The 27,512-nt window shown below is 36.3% G+C and overlaps 2 pseudogenes across 1 annotated transcript; one reads left to right on the plus strand and one right to left on the minus strand.

Annotated features, from left to right (window-relative positions):
- The first annotated feature begins 2,892 nt into the window (after nt 1-2,892).
- LOC143615623 (acetyl-CoA carboxylase 1-like) lies at nt 2,893-13,820 on the plus strand (annotated as a pseudogene). The gene is made up of 31 exons (XR_013150507.1): nt 2,893-3,270; nt 3,340-3,546; nt 4,263-4,424; nt 4,532-4,624; nt 4,717-4,812; nt 4,895-5,068; nt 5,165-5,258; nt 5,454-5,641; nt 5,934-5,984; nt 6,062-6,101; nt 6,187-6,311; nt 6,540-6,656; nt 6,743-6,817; nt 6,888-6,944; nt 7,022-7,126; nt 7,357-7,443; nt 7,685-7,876; nt 7,967-8,155; nt 8,231-8,341; nt 8,439-8,525; nt 8,626-8,802; nt 8,950-9,027; nt 9,238-9,360; nt 9,446-9,718; nt 9,793-10,088; nt 10,166-10,402; nt 10,481-10,840; nt 10,914-11,124; nt 11,215-11,393; nt 11,482-13,596; nt 13,679-13,820. The product of XR_013150507.1 is annotated as an acetyl-CoA carboxylase 1-like (transcript).
- Nucleotides 13,821-17,375: 3,555 nt separating this feature from the next.
- LOC143615615 (transcription factor MYB1 pseudogene) lies at nt 17,376-18,458 on the minus strand (annotated as a pseudogene).
- Between the last annotated feature and the right edge of the window lie 9,054 nt (nt 18,459-27,512).

The raw sequence follows: 27,512 nt of genomic DNA on the forward strand, positions 1-27,512 counted from the left end.
CAGCAGAGCCCAGTTGGACCCGCAAGACTCACCTTGAATAGGGACGTCTGCGCAATAACCAACTGCTCCAGCAGGGCCCACCATGCTCAGAGAACCTTACGCGCAGTACGCCAGCTGTACCCGCAGGGAAAGCCTCCCAATGGCGAAGTACCCCGCCTGTTCCCGCAGCTGCGGATACAAGCCATCAGGGAAGGCTACCCGCACTAACAGCAAGGCTACACACACAAGGCATTCGCTACTTCAGTAGTCACATGAAGGAATGAGCAAGGCGGGAATACTCCCGCCTAAATGAGCCAGTCCGTATGCTTCTGGAAGGTCTTTCGTACTATACCTACTAAGGTATGGGCGGAACAGACAATTTGACCAGAGCAGCCCATGAACCAATCACAGGGTGACAGCTCACCGACAACAATACGAGGAGGAGCACCCTCTAGTACTGTTTGTCACTATTAGCCGCTGCCTACTCACCAACCCTTACGATGGGACGTGCGCAGCCTACAGTTGGTGGAACAGTGCGTAGCCGGCAGTAAAGGAACAGTATACAGCCGACCTTTACTGTTGGCCGTAGCCTATCCACCAACCAGCATGGCCTGTGCGTAGTCCACTGTTGGTAGAACATGAATACTATTCAGCCGGCTGTACCTTCTAGGAAACCTACCTTCGGCTATAAATACTCCAACACCTTGGAATGGTAAGGACATCATCTGATATCTCAATCTTATCTAGCAATCTCTTAATATACACTTATATTCAGAGCAATCTAGTCTGATTCTCACGCCGGAGGGTGGTCACAAGGAGGAACCTCCCCTTCTCAGTGACGAGCTTACGGTGTCTGTTTTGCAGGTCCCTTGAAGAACAACCTTCTCTACTGGACCTCATCCTCGTGGGAAACATTACTTAAACCCCAGATTATCTATAATCTACCCAGGGTTCACTTAGTGTTTCTTCATCAAGCCATATGAATCTCAGGCTCAAGTGCTTTTCTCCTACTCCTCAGATGAATATGACAACCGATCATGTAGATCAGAAATCAAGAGATCATCATGTAAGTCTTAATGCCCATCGATCCATCCATTCTTTCTTTCTAATGTACGTATTGTATTATTCGCTCGCAGACGAAACGAAACATCCGCTGCGCTGTCACTCCCTACAGTTTCCTCACCACATCTTCGCCTACCCATGCAAAGGTATTCTTACATTCATTCAATTCTAAATTACATACATTGGTTTTAGGGTTTCTTTTAATTTTTGGTTTTTAAAGGCTAAGAAGGAGAGATTTGGAGAAAGAATTACAGCACTCCAAGATATGGTGTCACGTTATGGCAAGGTAATTCATTTCTATACTTCCATTCATTATTCACCATGCATTCTCTTCTCTTAATGTTACTAAATTGTCACATTACTATTTAACTAAAATGGACTCATTTTCCTACTAATTTGCAGGAACCGCCGGTGTGCTTTAGAGAAGAAGAGGCCCGAGTGCAAAGGTATATATATATGCAACGAACACCAGTTTAGTGTAATTGGGGTCAACTCAAACATGGCCCGTTTAACCGTCTTGTAAAACGAGTCATACATGATCGGTAATGTGCTTTATCAGTTAGTATGAGTGTGACAGGTAGATAATATAGTGTATCAAAACTACAAACCATCAAGTATGAAATTGAAACTTTTAGATTATTTGAGAATTAGACTTTTAGCATCTGCAAAAGAATATAAAAATTTTCTTGCAAATTGGTTTGGAAATTGCAATTTGTATTTGTCAAAAGAAGATAATTTTTTTTTCCTGTTTTTTAACTACTTAATCTGGTTAACGGGTCAACACGTTTTTATATGGTTCAACCCGTACATAACCCGGTTTTTAGTTGGGTCGTGTAAGTCGACTGATTTAGATCGTTACCTCACCATTCTCTTTGTTTACATGTCTGAACCATTAATTATACGCCTATTTGTTCACCACTCCTAAAAAAACGTATATTAGCTTATATGCCATATGATGCCAAATCAACTTTGATGCGCAGAGCATGCCACACCATACGGGTCGTCGTTTGGTACCGTCCCTACTCATTTGACCTTTTCTTGTTGTCATGTATGAGTAGTTAGTTAGTAATGCATGGATAAGTAAGGAGAAAACCGGCCATAAATATAATAATAATAATAATTTGAACAACTAAGTTGGTATAATGTAAAATAAAGTTGAATAGTATATCTTTGAATTCAATGATATGATGATAATAAACTAATAATAATAATAACTGCACATAACACAGATGATAGATGTGGGTCACCCATGTCACGTGGTCAGAGTATGAAGATGGGTCGGGTCCCCTTGCTATTTAAGGCGCCTCACCGATAAACAATAAACAACCAACCAGACCAAACCAGACCAGACCAAACCCCCAGCTAAATTTCACCCCAATTTTATTCACTCCCATCTCTTCCAGATTTCCATCAATTCAGTTTCTATTCTGCAACTTATCTTCTTCACGGTCAGTTTTTCTTTTTGGGGAATAATTAGTCAAGATAGTGATTAAAGTTTCAATCTTTTTAACTGTGCTGTTTAATTTAATTGACTTGTATTCTGTTTCTTATTTTCTTGCTATTCTTTCTTGGAGAATTCTGTTGGGTTGTTTTTGTTTTATCGGATTTTGCATTCATCAGCTGGATTTGAATAAAAAAGCTAATTTTGGATCACTTTTAGGCTGGATCAGTTGAATATAAAATAATCTCAGACATCAAGTTTACTTAATTTAAAACACCAAAGTACAATAAATCATACATACCTTTGTTGATTGATTTTTTCTCCAAATTCATGAGTTTTTTAGTCAAATAAAGGCTGTAAAAGTCAAAGTAATGCTGTTCTAAAGGTTGAATGCTCCGTTTGGCAGTGGAAACATGTCAGAAGTTCAGAGAATGCCTTTGAATGGAAGTTTTAATTACGGTGCGGGCAACATCAACGTCTCGATTTTGTTGAGGTCTTCTGCAAGTAGATCTGCCATTGATGAATTTTGTTATGCACTTGGTGGAAATAAGCCGATTCATAATATTCTGATTGCAAATAATGGAATGGCGGCTGTAAAGTTTATAAGAAGTGTGAAAACATGGAGTTACGAGACATTTGGTTCAGAAAAAGCAATTTTATTTGTGGCGATGGCGACTCCAGAAGACATGAGGATAAATGCAGAGCATATTAGAATTGCTGATCAGTTTGTTGAAGTCCCGGGTGGTACAAACAATAACAATTATGCTAATGTGCAGCTCATTGTTGAGGTAAGCAGGTTTTGTTTTTTGATTCGGGATTTATTTGTTTTGTTACCGAATGATAAACTTGTGTTTCAGACTGCTGAGATAACACATGTTGATGCTGTTTGGCCGGGTTGGGGTCATGCGTCTGAAATCCCTGAACTACCGGATGCATTGGAGGCTAAAGGAATTATCTTTCTTGGGCCACCTGCTTTATCCATGGCCGCTTTAGGAGATAAAATTGGTTCTTCTTTGATTGCACAAGCGGCGTCTGTACCAACACTTCCGTGGAGTGGTTCTCATGTAAATATTTTGCCACTTTAGTCTTTTTTAGTGATCTTTATATTTCATATTCTTCAAAATGGCATCTTTATGCGTTTTTATTCTCTTGAAAATCATGCCTTGCTACTTGCTACGTTTTAAAATGGCATCTTTATGCCTCTATGCCTGTAAAAATTGCATCTTTATAGCTTATGCATCAATTTTGAATGAACAAGTCCCTGAATTTTTAAACCATAAAGAAAAGGTCCTTTTTAGAAAGCTTATGGCTTAGTCATATAATACGGGACCCTTTCATTATTTTTGAAAACTTGAAAGGTTACTCATGCAAAAATAGGAAATTTTTGTTAAAGCAAATTCAAGTGCTTTATTATTGAGTTTTATAAGTCTAGGAATTTCTTAATGCAAAAATGAACTCTAGCACTTATGTATAAATTCAGTGAGAGTTCATATATCTTTTTGGCAATTTTCCTTTATATGCCTTATTGTTTAAAATCTGCATCTTTATACCTTCTATTCTTTATAATACATCTTTAAAACCCTTATTCGCTATATATTGCATCTTTATAACATTCCAAAATCACATCTGTATTCTTCTCACTTTTTATTAATTGTCTTTAGACATCTCTTTAAAAATCATTTTATGCCTTTTATTCCTTTGAAATTTTAACTTATACCTCTTTTAAGTATTTAAAAATTTCGTCTTTATACCTTTATTTAATTAATAATTGTTGCTTTAGGTGAAAATTCCTGTGGAAAGCTGCTTGTCCACAATCCCAGATGATGTCTATAGAAAAGCTTGTGTGTATACAACTGAAGAAGCAATTGCCAGCTGCCAAGTTATTGGTTATCCAGCTATGATTAAGGCATCATGGGGAGGAGGTGGCAAAGGCATAAGAAAGGTTTGCCCCTTTAAGTTTAATAAATTATTCCAAATTTGACCTTCAATAGTCAACACAATTGCCAATGACTTCGAAAGTCAAACCCGTATTTTGTTTTTAATAATTAGGTTCATAATGACGAAGAAGTTAAGGCCCTTTTCAAGCAAGTTCAAGGTGAAGTGCCCGGTTCCCCTATATTCATAATGAAAGTTGCTTCGCAGGTGAGGAAACCTGCTGTTTACTAATATGCCCTTAATTTGCAACTCGTAATATTATTATAATATTTTTAAAATAAATATAATTTTAAAAACAGAGCCGGCATCTAGAAGTTCAGCTGTTGTGTGATCAGTATGGCAATGTAGCAGCTTTACATAGTCGTGATTGCAGTGTTCAAAGACGACATCAAAAGGTAGCTTGAGAACCATACTTGTTTATTTTTCATTTATTTATTTTTACCTTGTTCTTGATGTAGTTATATATGTATTTTAAAGATTATCGAGGAAGGGCCAATAACCGTTGCTCCACCTGACACAATAAGGAAGCTTGAGCAAGCAGCAAGAAGATTAGCAAAATCGGTTAATTATGTTGGAGCTGCCACTGTAGAGTATTTGTACAGTATGGAAACTGGGGATTATTACTTTTTGGAGCTTAATCCTCGTTTACAGGTATACTTTATTATTGTAAATCGATGTTTCACTTTATACATGGATACAACTTTTTGCATATTATTGATGCATGATTGTTTTTTAATTAAATTTCAGGTTGAGCATCCTGTCACCGAGTGGATAGCAGAAGTTAATCTACCTGCAGCACAAGTTGCGGTTGGAATGGGAATTCCACTTTGGCAAATTCCAGGTAATAAATATAAACTTTCTAGAACTGAAAACAAACTAAGCATCATGGAAATGGTAATAAAACACACTATAATTTGCATTCATGCAAGAAAATAAGCAATGATGGTTTGAAAAGTCAAATATAATTTAACAACTATTTGTAGTACGCATTGGTGAATTTTCAACATGATTTTATATTCATGTCTTTTTGGTTTAGAAATTAGACGGTTTTATGGGATGGACAATAGTGGAGGTTATGATGCTTGGAGAAAAACGTCGGCTCTTGCAACCCTGTTTGACTTTGACCAAGCAGAGTCAGTTAGACCAAAGGGTCATTGTATTGCTGTTCGTGTAACAAGTGAGGATCCAGATGATGGTTTTAAGCCCACTAGTGGGAAAGTACAGGTTTGTTAAGATTATATTACCCCTAAATATTTGGATGCACTTTATATATTTCCTTCTAAATAAAATAAAACCAGTTAGTTACAAGATTCACTTGTATTTAATAAACAAATAAGAAATGAATGTTATTACTATTTATCATCTGATCATCTCAGCACATATTGTTATATAAGCAACTGATTTTTTTTTACTATTGAATGGATAAATTTGAAATTTTGAACTTTTGGAAGGATATAAACTATTCCAAAACATTATACGCCTTATTTACCATATTCATTTGAAATTCACTTTTCAGGAGCTAAGTTTTAAAAGCAAGCCAAATGTGTGGGCATACTTTTCTGTCAAGGTAAGACTTGTTCTTGAATTATATTATTTCGATTTCGTTTACTGTTTACAACATTATATTTGTGATGAAATTTGCAGTCAGGAGGAGGCATTCATGAATTCTCAGATTCTCAATTTGGTAAGAAAACCGAATCTTGTTTTGTTTCAGTTTAATAAGTCAAGATTCTTTACTAAAATGCGTATGGTTTTGTTCTATCCCTCAGGTCATGTTTTTGCATTTGGAGAGTCAAGACAGTTGGCTATTGCAAATATGGTTCTTGGGTTGAAGGAAATCCAAATTCGTGGCGAAATTCGTACTAATGTTGATTATACAATTAATCTATTACATGTGAGCATTTTCAGATAACTTTCCATTTTGTTCTGGTACAAATTAAAATAGATTTGTAGTTAAATATATGTTTAAAAATTATATAGAACGCATCTAACATTTTATGAAGTAAAGTTCAAACAAATTACTTCTAAATTTTGACAGTTTTAAGCGTGGAAAATTTGTTAAATTTATTATTTTTTCTTTAATTTTACATTTAATTAGTTTTTACATTTTTCTTGTTTGAAGGCTCCGGATTATAGAGAAAACAAAATACACACGGGGTGGTTAGATAGCCGAATCGCAATGCGGGTTAGAGCAGAAAGGCCCCCATGGTATCTTTCGGTAGTTGGGGGAGCTCTTTATGTAAGTACTTGCTAATAGTATGTTTTGGTTTCTAGATCCATCATCTTTCAATGTTCTGTCTCATTGTTGACTTTTGTTGACCTCAGAAAGCTGCTGCTAGAAGTGCAGCCATGGTATCGGATTATGTTGGTTATCTTGAAAAGGGTCAAATCCCTCCTAAGGTATTTGGCTTACCATTGACTTTTGTTGACCTCCGAAAGCACTTTGCTGATTTGTGTTTTTTACTTGCAGCATATATCCTTGGTCAACTCTCAAGTTATTTTGAATATTGAGGGTAGTAGATACACGGTAAGTAACATTATAAGTGGTGGTTGTTTTGGATTCTTTTTTTATTTCCGGTATGATTTAGGTTTTCTTTTTGTTAGATTGATATGGTGAAAAGAGGACCAGGAAGTTATAGATTGAGAATGAATCAATCTGAAATCGAAGCAGAAATACATACTCTACGTGATGGGGGTTTGTTGATGCAGGTACACGTTTTGTTTTGCTTTTCGATTTTATAAAAACTATTGCTCCATGTTTCACATAACTCACATAAGCATGCATCCAAACACCCTGGCTACAAAGTGAAAAATTTAAAACAAGACTTTTTTTGGGGATACATAATTTGCTTCACAAATCAGATCAAAAGATACCATTTTTTGACAAATATGCATGTTCTTATATAATTAATTTATTGTTGGTTAATTTCATATTGCAGTTGGATGGAAATAGCCATATTATATACGCGGAGGAAGAAGCAGCCGGTACTCGTCTCTTAATCAATGGGAGAACTTGCTTGCTTCAGGTGCCAACAATTACACTTTCAATTACTTTACTTTTACATTTGTTTATTATGAAGGTCGACCCGTTTTCTTATGGATGAGTGGATTTAAGTTATTTTTGTGTCTAAATGGTAAAATAAAATAAAATCAGGTTAAGAAGCTGGCCAGTTGGGTCTAGCAGGTTGTAAGTCAACCAGGCAGACCCATCCGTTTTTCCACATCTACTTATCACCTTGCTAATACTGATGGATAAATTGTTTGTAGAATGATCATGATCCTTCCAAATTGGTGGCAGAAACACCATGCAAGCTTCTAAGGTATTTAGTCCCAGATGGTAGCCATGTTGATGCTGACTTACCTTATGTTGAGGTGGAAGTTATGAAGATGTGTATGCCACTTCTTTCACCCGCTTCCGGAGTTATACAATTTAAAATGTCTGAAGGCCAAGCCATGCAGGTTAGATTTAAGATATCCTCGACGTATCTAGTGTTTATAGAAACTTTTACATATTTATTTATTTATTTTTTTGAAAAATACAAACTGTAGGCTGGTGAGCTTATAGCAAGGCTTGACCTTGATGACCCTTCAGCTGTAAGAAAAGCAGAACCTTTTCATGGAAGCTTTCCTGCTCTAGGCCAGCCAACCGCCATGTCAGACAAAGTTCATCAGAAATGTGCTGCAACTCTAAATGCTGCTCGAATGATACTTGCAGGCTATGATCACAATATTGATGAGGTAATCGTTTTCTTTTTCGTTTAAACATACCATATGAATCTTTTTTTTCTTAACATGTTTAATCTTTGATTTTAGGTTGTACAAAACCTGCTTCTTTGTCTGGATAGTCCTGAGCTTCCTTTCCTTCAATGGCAAGAATGCTTTGCAGTTCTAGCAAATCGACTTCCTAAAGATCTAAAAGCCAAGGCAAATTAACTTCTTGGAATTATATTGATTTTTATTTTAAAATTTATTGTTTTAATTTTTCTTGCTAAATTTCAGTTGTTGTATACTTGTATAACAGTTGGAATCGAAGTATAGGGAGTATGAAGGAATTTCCATTCAACAAGTTATCGAATTTCCTGCCAACGTGTTAAGGGGCATTCTGGAAGTTAGTTTTTTTTGTTAATTATTTTTTTAAATCAAATACTTCTTTTCTGACCTTTTTATGTTCAAATATATAATTTACTTAATACTGCACTTTTGTATAGACCCACCTTGGATCTTACTCAGAAAAAGAGAGAGTTGCGCAAGAAAGACTCATCGAACCGTTAATGAGTCTTGTTAAGTCATATGAAGGTGGTAGAGAGAGTCATGCGCGTGGGATAGTTCAAGCACTTTTTGAAGAGTATTTGTCCGTTGAAGAATTGTTTAGTGACAATATTCAGGTGCTTTCTTAACGTACTAATTTCATATATATTCTTTCATTTTCTTAAATATATATATATATATATATATATTTTTGAATGTTATATTTGTCTATTCCAATATATTCAGTTACATTTTGTATTAGAACGGAAGACTTTTCTTTGCAGGCTGATGTTATTGAACGTCTTCGACTGCAATACAAGAAAGATCTCTTAAGAATTGTGGACATTGTGCTTTCTCATCAGGTATATAGTATGTCAAATATGACAACCAAGTTTTTGTTATTTAAGTACTAATTTTATTCTTTTGAACAAAATTATTTAGAAGCTATTAATTTTTAAAAATTACAAATTGGCAAACTATCTGTGTTTCACATGTTTACTTGTATGAATAGGTCGAATCCTGACCGCTAGTGTTTTTTTTTGTTTAAACTATCAATAATAATCTTCATACAGGGTGTTAAGAGTAAAAACAAGCTGATACTAAGATTGATGGAGCATTTGGTTTACCCTAATCCGGCTCCTTATAGAGAGAAACTCATACGGTTTTCTACACTCAACCACACCAGTTATTCTGAGGTTAATATCGTCTTTTAACTTGTTTAAATTAGTATCTTTTGGTTTGGTTTAAACTGATCTTTTGCTTCTTGATTATTGTTGACAGTTAGCATTGAAGGCAAGTCAATTGTTGGAACACCCTAAACTAAGTGAACTTCGCTCAAGTATTGCTAGAAGCCTTTCCGAACTAGAAATGTTTACCGAAGAAGGGGAAAACATTGATACAACCCCTAAAAGAAAAAGTGCAATTAATGAAAGAATGGAGGATATTGTGAGTGCTCCATTGGCAGTTGAAGATGCTCTTGTTGGTCTCTTTGACCATAGTGATCACACCCTTCAAAGGCGCGTCGTTGAGACCTATGTTAGAAGGTTATATCAGGTATATTACTGATTTTACTTGTAAATTGATAAACAAGAGGCATATGAGTAATTTTACCTCGTGTCTATTGTTAGCCATATCTTGTGAAGGGGAGTGTTAGAATGCAATGGCACAGAGCTGGACTTATTGCTTCGTGGCGATTCATGGAATCAAATGCTTTTGATGATGAAACACCATTGGTTGATAAGAAATGGGGAGCTATGGTTATCATTAAATCTCTTCAGTTTTTGCCCGATGTGATAAGTGCAGCACTTAAAGAAACGACCCAAGGTCAAAGTCAAAATGGGTTAGCGGGCAGTACTAACCATGGTAATATGATGCACATCGTGTTGGCTGGTATCAACAACCAAATGAGTTTGCTTCAAGACAGGTATGTTATTATTTATTTTTTAAAAGGTATGTATTCTTGATGGTACGTTGACTTGTTATCTGATCAACCATTTGCAGTGGGGATGAGGACAGGCTCAAGAGAGAGTCAACCGATTGGCAAAAATACTTAAAGATAAAGAAGTAAGTTCGAGCCTGAAAAATGCAGGATATGATGTTATAAGCTGTATAATACAAAGAGATGAAGGTAGGGGCCCATTGAGACACTCATTTCATTGGTCAGAAAAGAATCATTATTATGTAGAAGAGCCGTTAATGCGTCACCTGGAACCTCCATTATCGATTTATCTTGAACTGGTTTGTATTTGTTATATTTACTTAAATAATATTAGGGGCACATGTCTATGAATTATAAATAGCTTCTTCTCGTTTCAGGATAAACTTAAGGGGTACAAGAACATAAAATACACTCCGTCATGTGACAGACAATGGCACATGTATACAATTGATGCAAAACCACTTCCTTTTCAAAGAATGTTTCTTAAAACAGTCGTAAGACAACCGACAAAAGAATGGTTTTCACCCTCGGGATACCAGGGTTCAGAAGTTGCAGGCCCGCGGTCTCAGTTGAATCTGTCTTATACATCAAGGAGTATTTTGAGATCTTTAGTGACGGCTATGGAAGAGTTGGAACTTCATGTTCATAATGCTACTGTTAAGTCTGATCATGCTCATATGTACCTCTATGTTTTGAAGGAACAACATATCAACGATCTCGTTCCGTTCTCACAGTAAGTGCCACCGCCATTTTTTCACCTTACAACATATGCCTGTCAGCTTGTTTACACTTATAATTTGTGTGCAGGAGGGTGGATATAGATTCGGGGAGGAAGAAGGTGTGGTTGAGGTACTTCTGGTGAAGTTGGCTCGTGAAATTCACTCTATGGTTGGTGTAAAGATGCATCGGTTAGGCGTTTTTGAGTGGGAGGTTAAGCTTTGCATGTCCTCGTCTTCTGGTCAGGTCAACGGTGCGTGGAGGGTTGTGGTCACCAATGTGACCGGTCATACCTGTATTGTACATGTAAGTTGTTAAGAAGGGTATTTTAGTCATTTCACAGCACTGTTACGTAAGGTTTAACTGATTGTTTGCAATTTTGTTTTGCTGTTTTATGTGTATAGGGAAGTCGAAGATAATGCTAAACAAAAGGTGGTTTATCATGCTACCTCGACAGGAGGCCCATTACATGGTGTACCTATAAACGCACCTTCTCAGCCTTTGAATCTACTTGATCAGAAACGTCTTCTGGCTAGGAAAAGCAATACTACATACTGCTATGACTTTGCACTGGTATAGTTATCATTTTGCCCTTTATGTTTTTTATGTGCACTTGCATGCTTTAATATTTTAATATATAAGTACTTATTGATTGCTGCAGGCATTTGAAGCAGCCCTTGAGAATATATGGTCATCAAAACTCCCTAATAATAGGAAGCCTGAGGGTAAACTTGTAAGTGCGACTGAACTCATGTTTGCTGACCCGGGAGGCTCATGGGGTACACCACTTGTGCCGGTAAACCGTGAGCCGGGCCTAAACAATGTGGGCATGGTGGCTTGGACCATGAACCTCTGCACCCCTGAGTTTCCTAACGGAAGGACAATTTTGGTGGTTGCAAATGATGTTACGTTCAGAAACGGGTCATTCGGCCCAATTGAAGATGCGTTTTTTGAGGCTGTCACCGATCTGGCTTGTGCCAAGAAACTGCCCCTAATCTACCTGGCGGCAAACTCTGGAGCCCGTATCGGGGCTGCTGAGGAGGTCCGCTCCTGCTTTAGAATTGGGTGGTCTGATGAATTGAACCCGGATTCAGGGTTCCAGTATTTGTACCTGACTCCCTAAGATTACAGTCGTATTAAATCGTCAGTAATTGCACATGAAATCAGTCTTGAAAGTGGTGAAACGAGATGGGTTATTGATACAATCATAGGGAAAGAAGATGGATTAGGGGTTGAGAATTTAAGCGGTAGCGGGGCAATTGCTGGTGCGTATTCCAAAGCGTATAAAGAAACGTTTACATTAACATACGTGACGGGAAGAACCGTAGGGATTGGTGCTTATTTAGCCCGTTTGGGTATGCGGTGTATACAACGGCTTGACCAGCCGATTATTTTAACTGGGTTTTCGGCGCTGAACAAGCTTTTGGGACGAGAGGTTTACAGCTCGCAAATGCAACTTGGTGGCCCGAAAATTATGGGGACAAACGGTGTTGTGCATTTAACTGTTTCCGATGATCTTGAAGGTGTATCAGCAATCTTGAATTGGTTGAGTTTCGTTCCGCCTTTTGTAGGTGGCCCACTTCCTGTTTTGGTGCCTGTGGATCCCGTGGACCGGCCCGTGGAGTACCTGCCTGAGAACTCATGTGACCCTCGGGTGGCTGTTTGCGGGATGGTGGATGGGAAATGGGTTGGTGGGATTTTTGACCGCGACAGTTTTGTGGAGACGTTGGAGGGTTGGGCCAGGACAATGGTTACGGGCCGGGCCAAACTTGGTGGGATACCAGTTGGAGTCATTGCTGTCGAGACACAAACAGTGATGCAGATTATACCCGCGGATCTAGGGCAGCTTGATTCACATGAACGGGTGGTCCCGCAAGCCGGGCAGGTGTGGTTCCCGGACTCTGCTAGTAAAACGGCTCAAGCTATAATGGACTTCAACCGAGAAGAGCTCCCGCTTTTCATCATGGCTAACTGGCGGGGGTTTTCGGCAGGCCAACGAGACCTTTTTGAAGGAATTTTGCAAGCGGGCTCGACAATCGTTGAGAATCTTAGAACTTATAAACAGCCGGTTTTCGTTTACATCCCGAAAACTGGTGAACTACGTGGAGGAGCATGGGTGGTTGTCGATAGTCGGATTAACTCAGACCATATTGAAATGTATGCAGAGACAACCGCAAAAGGAAACGTTCTTGAACCCGAAGGAATGATTGAAATCAAATTCCGTAACAAAGAGTTGTTGGATTGTATGTCTCGACTCGACCCACAAATTCAAAACCTTAAAGAGAAACTTAAAGCATCGAAATATGATCAAACTGTCTTTGACCAGATAAAAGCCCGTGAGAAACAGCTGTTGCCGATTTACACTCAGATCGCTACAAAGTTTGCTGAGCTTCATGATACATCGTGTCGAATGGCTGAGAAGGGAGTGGTCAAAAAGGTGGTTGACTGGAAAGATTCTCGGTTTTTCTTCTACAAAAGGCTCAGGCGTAGGCTGGCCGAGGCTTCTTTAATCAGTAGCATCTGTGAGGCTGCGGGTGACACACTTTCCTACAAGTCGGCTTATGATATGATTAAGAAATGGTTCCTGGAAACGAAAAGTGAAGACTTGTGGGTTGATGACGGTGCGTTTTTCACATGGAAAGATGACCCCAACAATTACACCGACAAGTTAACCGAGCTGCGTGCAAAGAAGGTGTCGAATCAGTTGTTAAAGATCGGTGGTTCACTGGCGGATTTGGATGCTTTACCGCAGGGGCTGGCTGCACTTTTGAAAGAGGTAATTGATTTTAGCATTTGTGAACATAAAAACGAGAATGTACGTTAGCTGTTTAGTAGTTTAATATTTGGTTTTGTTGCAGGTGGATCCGGCGACCAAAAGTAAGTTGATTGAACAACTCCGAGGGGTGATTGGGCCGAATTGAGTGTACATTATGTAGGCGATGATGAAGAAGAAGAGGAAGTAATGTGTATTATTCGAGATTCGAGTATTTATTTGTCATAATCTGTGGAAAACATATTTCAATGGTTTGATTCGAGTTAGATTACATGATGAACTCTTAAACTAGTTTATTAAAAGTATATCAAAACTATACTTTTGATACTTTGGATGGATCATATATATTAACAAAATTCAATACAAATGATTCATTGTATATCAAAAATAAAAAAAATCAACCATCTTTTCTCACATGAATAAACTTGGATTAGACCTATGGTAACAGGTAACTTACTAACTTTGATGTTCATGATATATACACATGCATCTAGGTTCTGAAACATTGGTTTTGTTTTTGGTATAATCTGGGTTGTGTTTCTTTTCGTTGCGCTTGTTTCTTCTTTGTTTTTCCATCTCTCTTTTTTTTCGCTTGTTTCTTGCACAGGTGTTGTTCTCTTGTCTTTATTTTGTCTTTGTCGTGTTTTTCCTTGTCTTTCATTTTCTTTTTCGTCGTCTTCTTCTTTTTCTATTTTTCGTCTTCTTCTTCTCTTTCTATAGCAGTATCCGTTTAATGATCTCCCAGCACATGATTTCCAAATGCAAATCGTCGTATGATACTCTACAGACTCTACAGAGTATGCAATGCATTTACTAGTCTGGTGTTTGAGCTGAGTTGTCAAGAGCTAAACTCGTTAGACATCGTACCCAATTATAAATTAATAAAATTTCGCATGCACATCAATTTTACCAAAAATTATTTAACGGTTCATTTTGGAAGGCACGTTGTATATTTTAGAAAATACAAACTATGAACCGTGTGTAGAATAATAATTTCCTCAGCAAACTATTCTAGAGACATTTTCCATGACTCATGATTATGCACACCGATATTTTCGATATAAGTTTTTAGTGTTTAATGTTAGTATGTTAAGTCTTAATAAGTTCCTACTTGCAACAAATGTTAGTGTTTTACAAGTTGCAAAAGGTTGTTTTCTTTGTGTTTAATGGTACATATATATAAATTCTGCATGATACTAAAATACTACTGATGTCCCACCGCGATAACCAATATCTCAAATATTGGTCCTCGACCGATATCCGCTATTTTTCCGCATTAAGGTTTTTTCTCAAAATAATTAAAAGCGTATATAAATGAATTAACAAACAATAAACAAGCCGCACTAGTCGAGCTCGTTTACACCCGTAAATTTCATTCAGTATATTTATATACCTCTAAATTAAGACCAACTCGAAAGCCTTGAATTTCTTCCCTGAACTTCAAGAACAGTTCAGAAGGCATTAAATCTATGGTGTATAACTCATCCCATGATTTGGGTTCTTGTCCAGCTTCCATCCAAAACAAAAGACACAATAATAATAATATATTCACTAATTCTAAAACAAGGGTTTAATAGTTTATTGGGACCGAGATTATGATCAATATTTTGCACAGTAACTAATATATCATTGATATATGATATATCGGCGATATCGACTGCATAGCGTGTAATGCCTTAAAACGAGTCAAAGCTCGGTTGTGTAGTGTGAAATTAATGCAAAGAAGTCCAATGGTGGCAAATCTTTAATATACACAAGGCTTGTTAAGGCAACGAGCCTAAATGAGCTTCCCGTACAAGGTCGAGCCTAGGCTCGAAAAAAAAATGGGCTTTATTTGCACCCTGAAAATAACTACCGTCTTTCATCAAATCACCAAGATTTTGACTTATTATTAAATAATATTATTGAAAATAATAATGAATTAGCAGTAGCCAGTAGTTCCTGATTTCAAATTTATGAAACTTAGGTTTTGCTTTAATAACATAATGTTTTAAAGCTGTGTATAACGATTCTGGTCCAGTGTTACAATTCCCCAATCAACGAGTTTGTGGGAAAGCTGGTTTTGAAGCCTTTATCATACGATCATGATGTGCACCTTGTTTCCAAGAAGATCCCAATAACCAGTCCAAATTCCTAAACCTTCAGGTCGGTCTGCTAGTTTAGTCAACAGCTATACAACTATACGTACATATCATGTATGATATATTATATCTGCTGGTTTGCAGGTAGGGATAGGTTGTCACACGCAACCGGTTGGAAATGGAAGCTTACAAGTTGCTTAGGTGGAGATGGTGTATCTAGAATCCGTAACAAAACGTCTGTTGATGTGTGCCCGGGTGTAGATCTTCGATTTGGATGGCGGGCAGACTATGTTCTTCCTGAATTTACAGGGTAAATTGTTATTATTATTATTATTATTATTATTAATATTATAATGCATGATGGTTTTTGTATTTCATATTGGTGGCTGAGAATTTGAAGTTATTTGCAGGGCTGTGGGAACTGGTGAAGCATTGTTTAACATGAACTCTGGTCGGTTAGAAGCATCGCTCGACAGAATCGAGACCATTTTAACCCATACCAGCGATCGGTCACCAAAGCTGGAGGACGTACCTCCTTAAGTGCTATTTAGTTTCTGTATAGTTCTGTCTGTTTGGATGAAGATAAACTATTGATTTTTCAAGGGTGATTAATTTAACCATATGTTTGCCACTGCAGTTGTTAGCCAAAATTATTTATTATTTTATCATATTTTTTTCAATTTTTCTTAGCCATGAATATTAAACTGGAATTAGTTTAGTTTAATAAATAATAACAATTTTATTGGTTACATTTTTTAAAATACCAGACATGAATAGCATAGCTGCAAAACTACTGTACCAAAAGATTGCTCAAAACTAATGTTCGCAAAGCTTTTGCGTGACACATTCCGCAAGTCCAACATTCCCATGGATTCTGCAGGCACTATGTAAAGCTCCCCATACATCTAAACCACATATTCTTAATAAACGCATAAGCTTCCGACAATCTACCATCGTGACCGAGAAGATCAACCATAGATGCACAATGCGCCATATCAGGAAGGATAAAACAGTCATTTAACGTGCTTTTAAAATACTTTCTCCCTTCTACAAGCCATGAATGTCTGCAAGCTGTCAAAACAACAATAAATGTGAGACTACTTGGTCTAATTTTATTGGCTTACAATTCAAGCGGCTATTCAGAATCAAACTGATCTACGACTAGCATACATTAGGGCTTTCTTCACGGAAAACCGTTGACCTAAGGAGATGACGCTTAATTAGGAGTATGCTAGTTTGCCGTTCATTAATAAATTTCTATTCCCTGATCCCTATATCTTGTCGGCACGACTCTAGTATAGAAAGCATTTGATACAAGTCTACAACTATCTCACGTAACAACTAACTGCGTTAAGTTAGCAATTACAGTCACTTAACATTATTTAACAGCATACAGATAATACTTTCTTCTGGAACAAATTTTACGCTCACCGTTAATATTTTATTTACAGTCACGTAACGTTATTTAAAAGCATACAGACTATGTAATAGAAGATTCATTTTTAACTGAAATGGTTAAATAGCCCAAACTGTTTTCATGAAATTATTAGCATAATTCGATGGCAATTGTTTACAAATTTACTTGAAACATAGTTATTATTCCTTAAATATATATATATATATATATATATATATATATATATATATATATATATATATATATATATATATGCACGATACAAACATAATTCATAATCATAATCAAGGCATCCATTCTCCACCAATTGAAGTGAAATAGTCCATAATTTCTTTCGAATACACGTGTGTTGCATCCATAGTAGCACCAGCAGCCGTAGTTATAGTTGAAGAACCCGATATCATATCATCTCCTTTCACCATTTGATCATTTAAGTTGAACGAATCTACGAAATCCAAATTATAAAGACCAGTTAAGGAACCCCCACCCACATTCACATCAAGACCGAAACTTGATTGATTATTATCGTTATTATTGTTGTCATGACAAAACGTAAATGCATCTGGCTGTATAAGTTCAGAGTTAGGGTTTGCCGCATCTTGAATCCCAATAGTTGCATTGGATCTTGGTGGCTCGGATATTTGTCGTGGGTGTGGGCTAAAATGTTTCCTAGAGCATCTCGCTGCCTTGGTTCTAACCACATTCGACTCGTTCACACATTCTTTCTCTTTCCTTTTTTTATAGTTTTGTTCGTGAGCCTGTGCCGACACAGGAACAGTTTCGTGATTATGATGAAGATCGTGCACCTTTTTGGCTAGTGTGATGTTCCAGTAGCTTTTTATTTCATTTTCTGTTCGTCCAGGAAGCCTCCCAGCAATAAGCGACCATCTAAACACACACAAGAAACCTCAAAATGTTTTCTTGACATTTAAAACACACAATGCGTATATTAATTAACGAAACAAACAAAACCTGTTTCCCAAGAGTTTATGAAGCCTGATGATAAGATCTTCTTCATCATAGGAAATGTTTACCCTTTTAATATCCAGTCTCAAGTAATTCAACCATCTCAATCTACAACTCTTTCCGCACCTCTTTAAACCTGCAAAGAAAACACACACATGCACTCAGTGTGACATATATATATATATATACACACGTACGCATGCACCCACGTACATAGGTAGTTAATTAAGTACTAGATAGATAGATTGATAGATAGATAGATATGTACCTGCTTTCGCGGGTAGCTGTCTTCATTTGCCTTCACCATGAAGCTTAATGTAGTCACTGAGAATCTTGTCTTCTGAAGCTGTCCATGAACCTCTATTCAGCCCCATAGTTGTACAACATGGGCTTCTACCCATCTTTCTTTGGTCTAGGGTGGGCACATCAAAAATATGATGGTTATATATATATATATATGACGTAGGAGATGCTTATATATTCAATATTCATGGTTGATTGGTTTCTATAGGTGGGTCCTTAATTATGACATAAAAGAGTGTGACAAAACACAAGCATCATAGTAAGTCAAGTGGGAAGAAATAGGTGTTTGCTATTAGTCTATTGCACATGTTTGTTTTGCTTTGCTTTGTGTGGGAACAGTGAACTTTTACTAACCATGCTCTTTCTTTCTTTGTTTCTTTCTTTATTAAATCAAATCAATGTGCATGGTACGGATTTGGGATGGAAAACATGTGTAACAATAGAAAGAAGATGAGCATGGTCCATTGTAACACCTTTTGCGAATTCCAAATAGGTTTTGGCCTTGAGAGATTCTCCATCAAGATAACCAAAAATAAATGTGCAAGAGCAAAATCTTGGATGGCTAATCCATCAGGGCGAAACAGACAATTTTGGTGGTAGAGGAGCCGGATGTTGTATATCATCCATAATATGATTATTACCAGCTGAGCATGCTTAACTGTGGAGTTCTTCTCAGTCCTCTACAATTAATTAGTAGTCCAAAACTCGTTAGTGATACTTGAGGCGGACATTTTTATGAACCCAATATCTCTTCTGTGAATAAACATAACAGAAAAATGTGAACTCGTCTAAGGTGTATCTCTCTCTCGGTGTCGGAGTTGATGGTGGCTCTATTCAAGGAGAGGGTGGTGCTCATGCCAGTTTCATATGTGGAAGTTTGTTATCATTTTCTAATGTTATTTCATTCTCGGGCATAGCTGTTCACGAAACGTGGCATGGGACATCTGTCGGCGGCGGGTTAATTCCGAGCGAGAGGTCAAACCAATCCCATTCATCCTGGTCTGATCCGAACGGATCTTGTTGAATGAATTGATCCATTGTTCTATGCCCTAATTCTTAGTTCATTTTTTCCTACTCTGACCCGCCGTACTTCCTTTGACTACTCCTGAGATATAGTGGAAACATTTGTTAGGGTGGAGAGTGGGGAGTGAAAACACCAATGCAACAGAGAACGACCACATGAATTGGAATCCGCTTAACTTATTAAGACAGATGACCGAGAAAGAAAGGCTCCGCGTTCTCCAAGTGGTTGATCTTAGCTTAGCGTGCTAGCCGCTGCTTCATTTTGGATATGTCATACTCGTTAAAAAAAGTTAACACGTATCATTTAAGGGGTTATCTTTTTTACGTTTGTGATGAGAAACAACCAAAAGTTAAACATATATACCTGAAGCGTCATCCGTGAAATTTACTTAAAAACATTTATTTAAAGAAGGTGGATGGAGGTTGGGAGAATTAATTAGAAAAGATGTATATATAATTAAAGTAGTGTACTGTGGTTATCATTTTTTAAAAAGAACGCATCAAATAAACTTTCTATATTTATCTTGATACCAATTTTGTGGCAACAAATTGATATACACATGTCCACATGAATTGATTATAATTTAAATAAATAGCATTACAACTCGCTAATTAATTTTATCATATTACATTAATATCAATCTGTATTTGAGATTTCGGTTGATCCAGACAAGTACTAAAAAAACGAAGAGATATAAACTTTTACTTTTAAAAATTGATAATAATCATAATAAAAGTAAATTAAACAAAGTTATTGTTTCGATAACCGGGTGAATATGATTGACTAAACAGCGTTTGTCACCGCTTATATTAGCATAATTAAGTCTTTTGCTGCTAAGTTAACGATTTTAGGACGTGTCAGGTGAAGGACCAAAAAGATCCATATGAATAAGTTCTAAAAGTCATTATCAAAACATTAAAGTTGATTAAAGTTTAAACCATTGTTTTCCAACAAAATGATTATAAAATCTTTTAATTCATTGAAAGATAAAAATCCTTTTTTCAAGTTTTGAAAAAATTAAAGGTATTTAACTGATAGTAGAGATTGCATGATATTGCCTCGTAGCAATTGTTTATGTTTCTTGACCTATAGTGTAAGTCTAGGGACAGCAAAATAACACGAACTCTGACGGGTATATTCAAAACCCGAAGCATTAGGACGGGCATACTCGAAGCCCGGCGGGTATTGGGCCGAGTAAGGGATTAGTTTTGAATTTTTTTTGCGGGTACGGGCTGGGCATGAGATTTGGTGATACCCGGCCCGATTACCCGAAAAGGTATCCTGCTTATATAAAGTTCTACAAAAGTTATGGTACTATTATTTATTTATGATAACGTTTATATAGATGTAATGTGTCATATTTTAGTTTGTAACAGTTTATATATAAATAAAATATACGCGATAACTATAATGGTAAAACAATATACTTAAAAATCCTAACGAATTTTTTTAATAATCTAATGGGTATACCCAATACCCGAGGGTATACCTGATACCCGACAGGTAATGGGCCAGGTATAGGACTGGATTTTATAACCGGGTACGGGTATGAGATTAACAATACCCGACCCGCTGCTATCCCTAAGTGTAACCATAGGTTTCGTATAAATCATTTAGGCATTTAAATGGTCTAGTTTTGTAGGCTTAAATCTTGTATAAATCATCGACTAGATATTTTATTTTAAAATTAAGGTTTAAATAGCATTAGACGAAATGTCTAATACTTACATAAATTTTCATTTGAAATAACTTTTAGATGAACCATCAAAATGATTAGACGACCTTTTTAATCATCCGGACTATCAAACTCTTTGGGTTTAAGCTTCAAATCTATTTTCATTCTTTGGCTATTCATCTTTAGCATACCAAAACTTTTTGTAAATCGTTTTTGTTATTAACTCGTGATTCTTACAAGGTTTTGAGAACCTAATCATAATCAAAACTCTTTACTTATGAAAGTCACATTAAAACATGATTTCTTACCACAAATTGCTAACCAAAACACTAAATAATGATTAGGGCATTGCTATGGTCTATGGATCGACAATAGGTTTTCAATCTTCTCAGCCAAAGCTTTCACACTCTAACTTACTAAAAATGAAGAAAAATCCTAAAAAAAACACCAACTTCATTCTAATTAATGTGTGTATATGATATATGGTGATTGTTAGATGGTTGCATGTTTGGTACGTCCAAGCAATAGTTTATATAACCTAAGTCTTTGTTAGATGGTTGCATGTTTGGTACGTCCAAGCAAGAGTTTATATAGCTAAGTCGAAAGGCCAGGATTAAATGGGGTTGTGCCACATTATGGGCTAAGTATAAAATTGCAAAATACCATTAAATGTGACATCTTTTACAAAGTAATGAAGCACGGATCCGAGCCGGATTAGGGTTAGATCTACGCTCCAACTGGGTGAGGGTTTAGAGATATAATAAGGTTTATTGGATTGAGAAGAGACTGAGATCTAGATCTGAATCTTGGCCGTGAGCTCGTTACGAGAAGGACAAGATGAGAGGTCTTCTCGTAACCACCTTTCGGCGTGAGAATAGTATTGTTCTTCTAGACAGAGAAAGTAATATAAGTGATTGATGTAATATGGAAGTTGTGAATGAATACCTTATGTTGATTGAGAAGGTATTCATAGCCGAGGGTGGGAGAGAATGATTGGTGGAGTTGTCGCTATCCAAAAGATGTTTCCTTGTACCTGGAGGGACACGCGACTGGTTTTGATAGGGTACGATAATAGGCCATGTGCTAGACTGTCAGGGAATATCCGACTGTCTCTTCCTTACTAGTTAAACCATCACATGCTCTCTATGAAGGAGGTAAACGTCGATATTAAGGAATATTTTGGTTATTAAATGTTTTTCCTTACAAGTGTGAAGTCATTCTTCTTTCTGCCTGCGGATGCCTCCCGTGAGCTTCTAGAAGAATGTTATTGTATTCACTTGTTATTCCGTCTGCGGGTGCCTCCCGTGGTTTATTTGATTCTATTCATTCATTCGCTTGTGGGTATCTCCCGCATGCTTCTAGAAGGATTGATTGAACTACTTTTTGGCGGGTGATTTCCGCGGGTATTACTTTTGTAAAATGACCCGTGGAAGCATCTAATGGGTTAAGAGCTTCAGGGCCTTTTTTCCTTGTTTTATGGCCCTACCTCTATACAAAACAACCCAATCACACTTGCTTTTCAAATTAGAGTCTTATATATGCATCAATTTTGCCCTATCATGGTAACGTTTAATACGGATTTTATTTAATCTATAAAATTGCTAAAGGTTAATGCAATGGCGAATTGCTTATGGCAAAATAAATTGTTACCAATACAATTTAATGTTTTTTATTTTTAACAAGCAAAGTTTTTCGAAGAAGCCAACTCATGGGTATCTACAAAGGGCCTGGTAGTGGCCCGTTAGTTAGCCTTTTTAATGGTGATACAAGCCCAAAACATCTTGGGGTCGTACTTAGAGGTGCACAAAAAAACCTGAACCCGGAACCGGACCCGAAAAAAATACCCGGAACCGTTTTTTTATACATGGGTTTCTAATACCCAAACCCGTACCCGACCCAACCCATAGGGTACGGATAGGGTACGCATTTTAGTACTCAAACCCGTACCCGGAACCGAGCCCGATTTACACCCGGTAATACCCGAAACCCGGAACCGGTTACATACCCAGAACCGGGTTTTTCCAATACCTGAGACCTGGTTTTTCAAATACCCGATCTATACCTGAAAAATACCCGAAAATACCCCTAAAAATTGTAACCCCTTAAAAAAATCCAATCTATACCCGAAAAAAACCCCAAAAAACCCAAAAATAGAGGTTTTTTCAATACCCGAAAATAGGGTATTCAAATACCTGGTTTTAGAATAACCGGTTCCATACCCGACCCGAACCCGATGCATAGGGTATGGTTTTTAAAGACAATACCCGGACCCAAACCCGACCCGGGTATTACCAATACCCTATTTTCCAATACCTGGTCATACCCGAACCCAGTTCCATACCCGAACCCGGGCATTTGAAAAACCCGATTTGTGCACCTCTAGTCGTACTTATAAGTAGAGGTGCACAAATCGGGTTTTTGAAAACCCCGGGTTCGAGTATGAAACCGGGTTCGGGTATGACCGGGTATTGAAAAATCGGGTATTGGTAATACCCCGGTCGGGTTCGGGTCCAGGTATTGTCTCAAAAATCCATACCCTATGCATCGGGTTCGGGTCGGGTATAAAACCGGGTATTCTAAAATCGGGTATTTGAATACCCTATTCCCGGGTATTAAAAAAACCTTATTTTTGGGATTTTTTGGGGGCTTTTTCCGGGTATAGATTGGATTTTTTTTAATGGTTACAATTTTTAGAAGTATTTTTGGGTATTTATCAGGTATTTTTCGGGTAATTTCGGGTATCAATCGGGTATTTGAAAAACCCGGTTCCGGGTATGTAACCGGTTCCGGGTTTCGGGTATTACCGGGTATAAATCGGGCCCGGTTTCGGGTACGGGTTTTGGTACTAAAATGCATACCCTATCCGTACCTTACGGGTAGGGTCAGGTACAGGTTCGGGTATTAAAAATCCGGGTATTAAAAAAATCGGTTCCGGGTATTTTTTTCGGGTTCAGGTTTTTTGTGCACCTCTACTCATAATACCCAATCACATGAAATGACAGTTTACTCGTAGTTAAAATCTGTATGTCCAATATTTTAATAGAAAATAATTTTGGTTTGCTATATATAAGTATAAAACTACAATATGTCAATACATAATAAAATGGATATATATGTGATTAACCATTGAAGAGATATGCTCCTAGATCCGTAACTTTTATCGTATAGTATTGGTTTAAAAGAAAAATAAAATTGCTAGAGGTTAATGCAATTGAAGAGTTACCAATATAATTTGATATTTATTTTGAAGAAAAGAAAATTTGTGCTAAAAGACAGAAATTGAATTGAATATATAGTTAATTAGATTTGATGATAGTGGAAGTATGGGCGATAAAAAAACGTGATGAAGGGGATATGCAGCAGGTATCTAGTGTAACCCTATGACTATATATAATAATAAAATTTAATAATTGGTGGAAAGCAAGAACAAGATTCCTATAGCACATGTTGTGTTTCTTAATTCCAATCTAGCTACCACTTCTATTTTGGCTTACTTGTACACCAAATTATTGCTCTATAGATTCATTATATTTATTTAGTAAAAATATATATATTAATGGTTTTGATCTAACACATATGACACCTACCTTATAGGTTAAGTTAGAATAAAAACCCACTTGAATTGTGAAAACTTTAGAAACTTATTCTCAATCATATGTTTTTAATTAAAAGTTAAATCTTGTGGTTCACAATTAAAATTAATAAAAAAATGTAAAAGTTTATTTACATTTTCTCTCTCATGAAAACATATATAGAAATTACTAAAAAAATGTAAAAAAGTAGCAAAACATTTTTTTATGTTTTCGATGTTTTGTATTAAATGTAATAACATATATTACATGTAACAAAAAAAAACGATGTTATATAGGGTTTTCGCGGGTTTTCTCAACTCAATAGGATTTTCAAACTATACTTCTCCCCCACCTTATTATGCATATATATTAAATAGTGACCTATTCTTCATTTATTTTAAATAGTGACCTATTATTCACCTAATTTTGCAATTTTTTAGTTTTTATTTTACTTTTTATGGCTTAATAAAATTATTAGAAAAATAAAAGGGAATGAAACTTGGAATTCTAATAGATTATTTTAACAAACTAATACATGTATCTGATACTTAGGGTCGTTCCTGAGAAATTTGGGGGCCATAGACGAGTGAAAAACATGACCCCCAAATCAGAATTTAATCAAATCAACAATTGGGTTTTTAAAATATGTTAGTTATAATATATATCTAAAAAATATAATATACATATACTAAAAAATTTTGTGCCTCCCGGAGGAGTGGGCTCTAGACGATTGACTATTACGGGGGTTAGAATAAGATGGACCGTGGGTGCTCTCGGTCATCGTCATTTTTTCGCCTCATAGTGTAAATTTTAGCAATTTCGTTCGGAATTTTTTATATGTATTGAGCTCAGCTATCCCTCATTAACTTCATTCACTCCTATGGCTCAGCACAAGTTTCGCCACTACGACTATTGTCGCTCAAACCTTATTATTGTTATAAGATAATAAGGGAATGAGGGATTCGCCACTGCGACTATTGTCGCTCAAACCTTATTTGATGGCCCTTCATCGCTCATTCCTATTCATATTTTATTTCTATAAACCATATTATAACTAGGGGTTTTCTAGGGACATCAAACACCCCCTAGACATTTCTTATGGGGCTATATGAGGGGCTATATCCCGTCCGTATAGCCCCCCCTCGGTATAGTCTTATACGGGGCGTATTGAAGGGTGTATCTAGTAGAACCTTATAATTATATACGTACGTGTACTTCTTGTATCAACGTGCAACCAAATATATTTATTAAAGTATTTAGTTATTCATAATATACACCAAATGACATTTGTTCAATGGTATCTTGATGCGTAAAAGGAGCTCTCTCATTCGAGGTGGATGAATAAAACCGGTGATGATCATTAAAGTAGTACTATTAGAGTATTAGAAGTAGATTAAATAGCCATTAGAAAAATGTTATTCATAATACGCATAAAACAAATAAATAAAATACAAAAACTAATAATAATTAAAACAAGGACTTTTGATATATAATATAATTTACGTAATGTAATATATAACCAAGTAATTTAATTTATTCTGAGAAGTTGGTTTAGTGACTAGTGGTAAGAGGTCCGTCTTCCTTTAGTGGAGACGTGTGCTTGATTTTCACTTGTGCCAGTTCAAAGGATATTTGGGTGAATAGACAAATAAGGGCTTTAATCCCGGGTTCGAACCTAACAGAGGGCGAGAGTTTACAGATTTCATCAGGTTTACACGTGAATTTTTTTGCCATTTAAAAAAAATAGTTAATTTTTTTTTAAATGTAGACAATCTAGTAACCTTATTTTTAAGAATGGCAAGAGTCTACTAACTACTAGTTAATGACCAAAACGATTTTGCATTGAAAACTTACTCGAAAATTTATTAGTCCTTGCTGTATGACTTTAGTTTATAGCTTAATAAATGTCTTGATTATTAATCACAGGGGCGGCCCTATAGTATTCCCAAGTGAAGCTAGGATTTGAGGCCCCCGAAAAAATAAGGCCCCAATTTAAGAAATTAAATATTTATATATTTGCATAAAACTATGTAATTGAAACTTAATAAAAAATGTGTGATAGCCGAGTGGCTTAATTAATAATCATCTACTTTTAACTTTTAATCAACGTTCCTACTCAGGTTCGAGTCTCTAGGACCGCTTTTCATTTTTTTCTTATATTTTAGTCGTTTAATTTTTTTCCATTTTCTTTCTAGGTATATTAACTAATATTCCTACCTAGGGCTCGAGCGTATAGGACTGCCATTCTTCTTCTTTTTTTTCCTTCTTATTAGTTATTTATTTTTATTTTTTTTTCCATTTATGTTTCTATCTTCTTCTCTTGGTATGTATAAAATTTTTCATTGTTGTTGAAAAAAGTAAAAGAAAAGTAGTTGTTATATGATTTGTACCGAACTCCTTTCTCAAAACAGAAACTTAAAATTTTGTAATTTCATATATGAAGCACGACAATATAAATTATAAAAATAAAAAAATTATAAAATATGTAATTCATCTCTCTAACTTTTGGTAAGGGCCCCGGGTTTTCTTTCGCTTTAGGTGTCAAAAATGATTGGGCCGTCACTAATTAATCGAATACTTGAACCAAATATACCTTTATCTTTCTCATGACATTGAGTAACTTGATATCCTAGATAATTCAATGGCTTAATGAGAACGTCGGAAGAATGGGTCTAGTCATACGCCACATGTTATATACAAGATTCGATATCCCATATTTGAATAACAATGAGGTATTTGTATATGACATACAAGACAACAACATTCCTTTAATATTAAATAACTAGAAAAGTAAGAATAAACATGGAAAATAGAAAGAGGGAACATAAGCACATATTAAAGTTAAATTAAAACATAAGGTTGCGGGCTCATCGTGTCTTGA

Source organism: Bidens hawaiensis, unplaced genomic scaffold (assembly GCF_021521415.1).
Source record: "Bidens hawaiensis isolate Kalapana, Puna unplaced genomic scaffold, B.hawaiensis_p1.1 tig00043639_1, whole genome shotgun sequence".
Classification (NCBI taxonomy): domain Eukaryota; kingdom Viridiplantae; phylum Streptophyta; class Magnoliopsida; order Asterales; family Asteraceae; genus Bidens; species Bidens hawaiensis.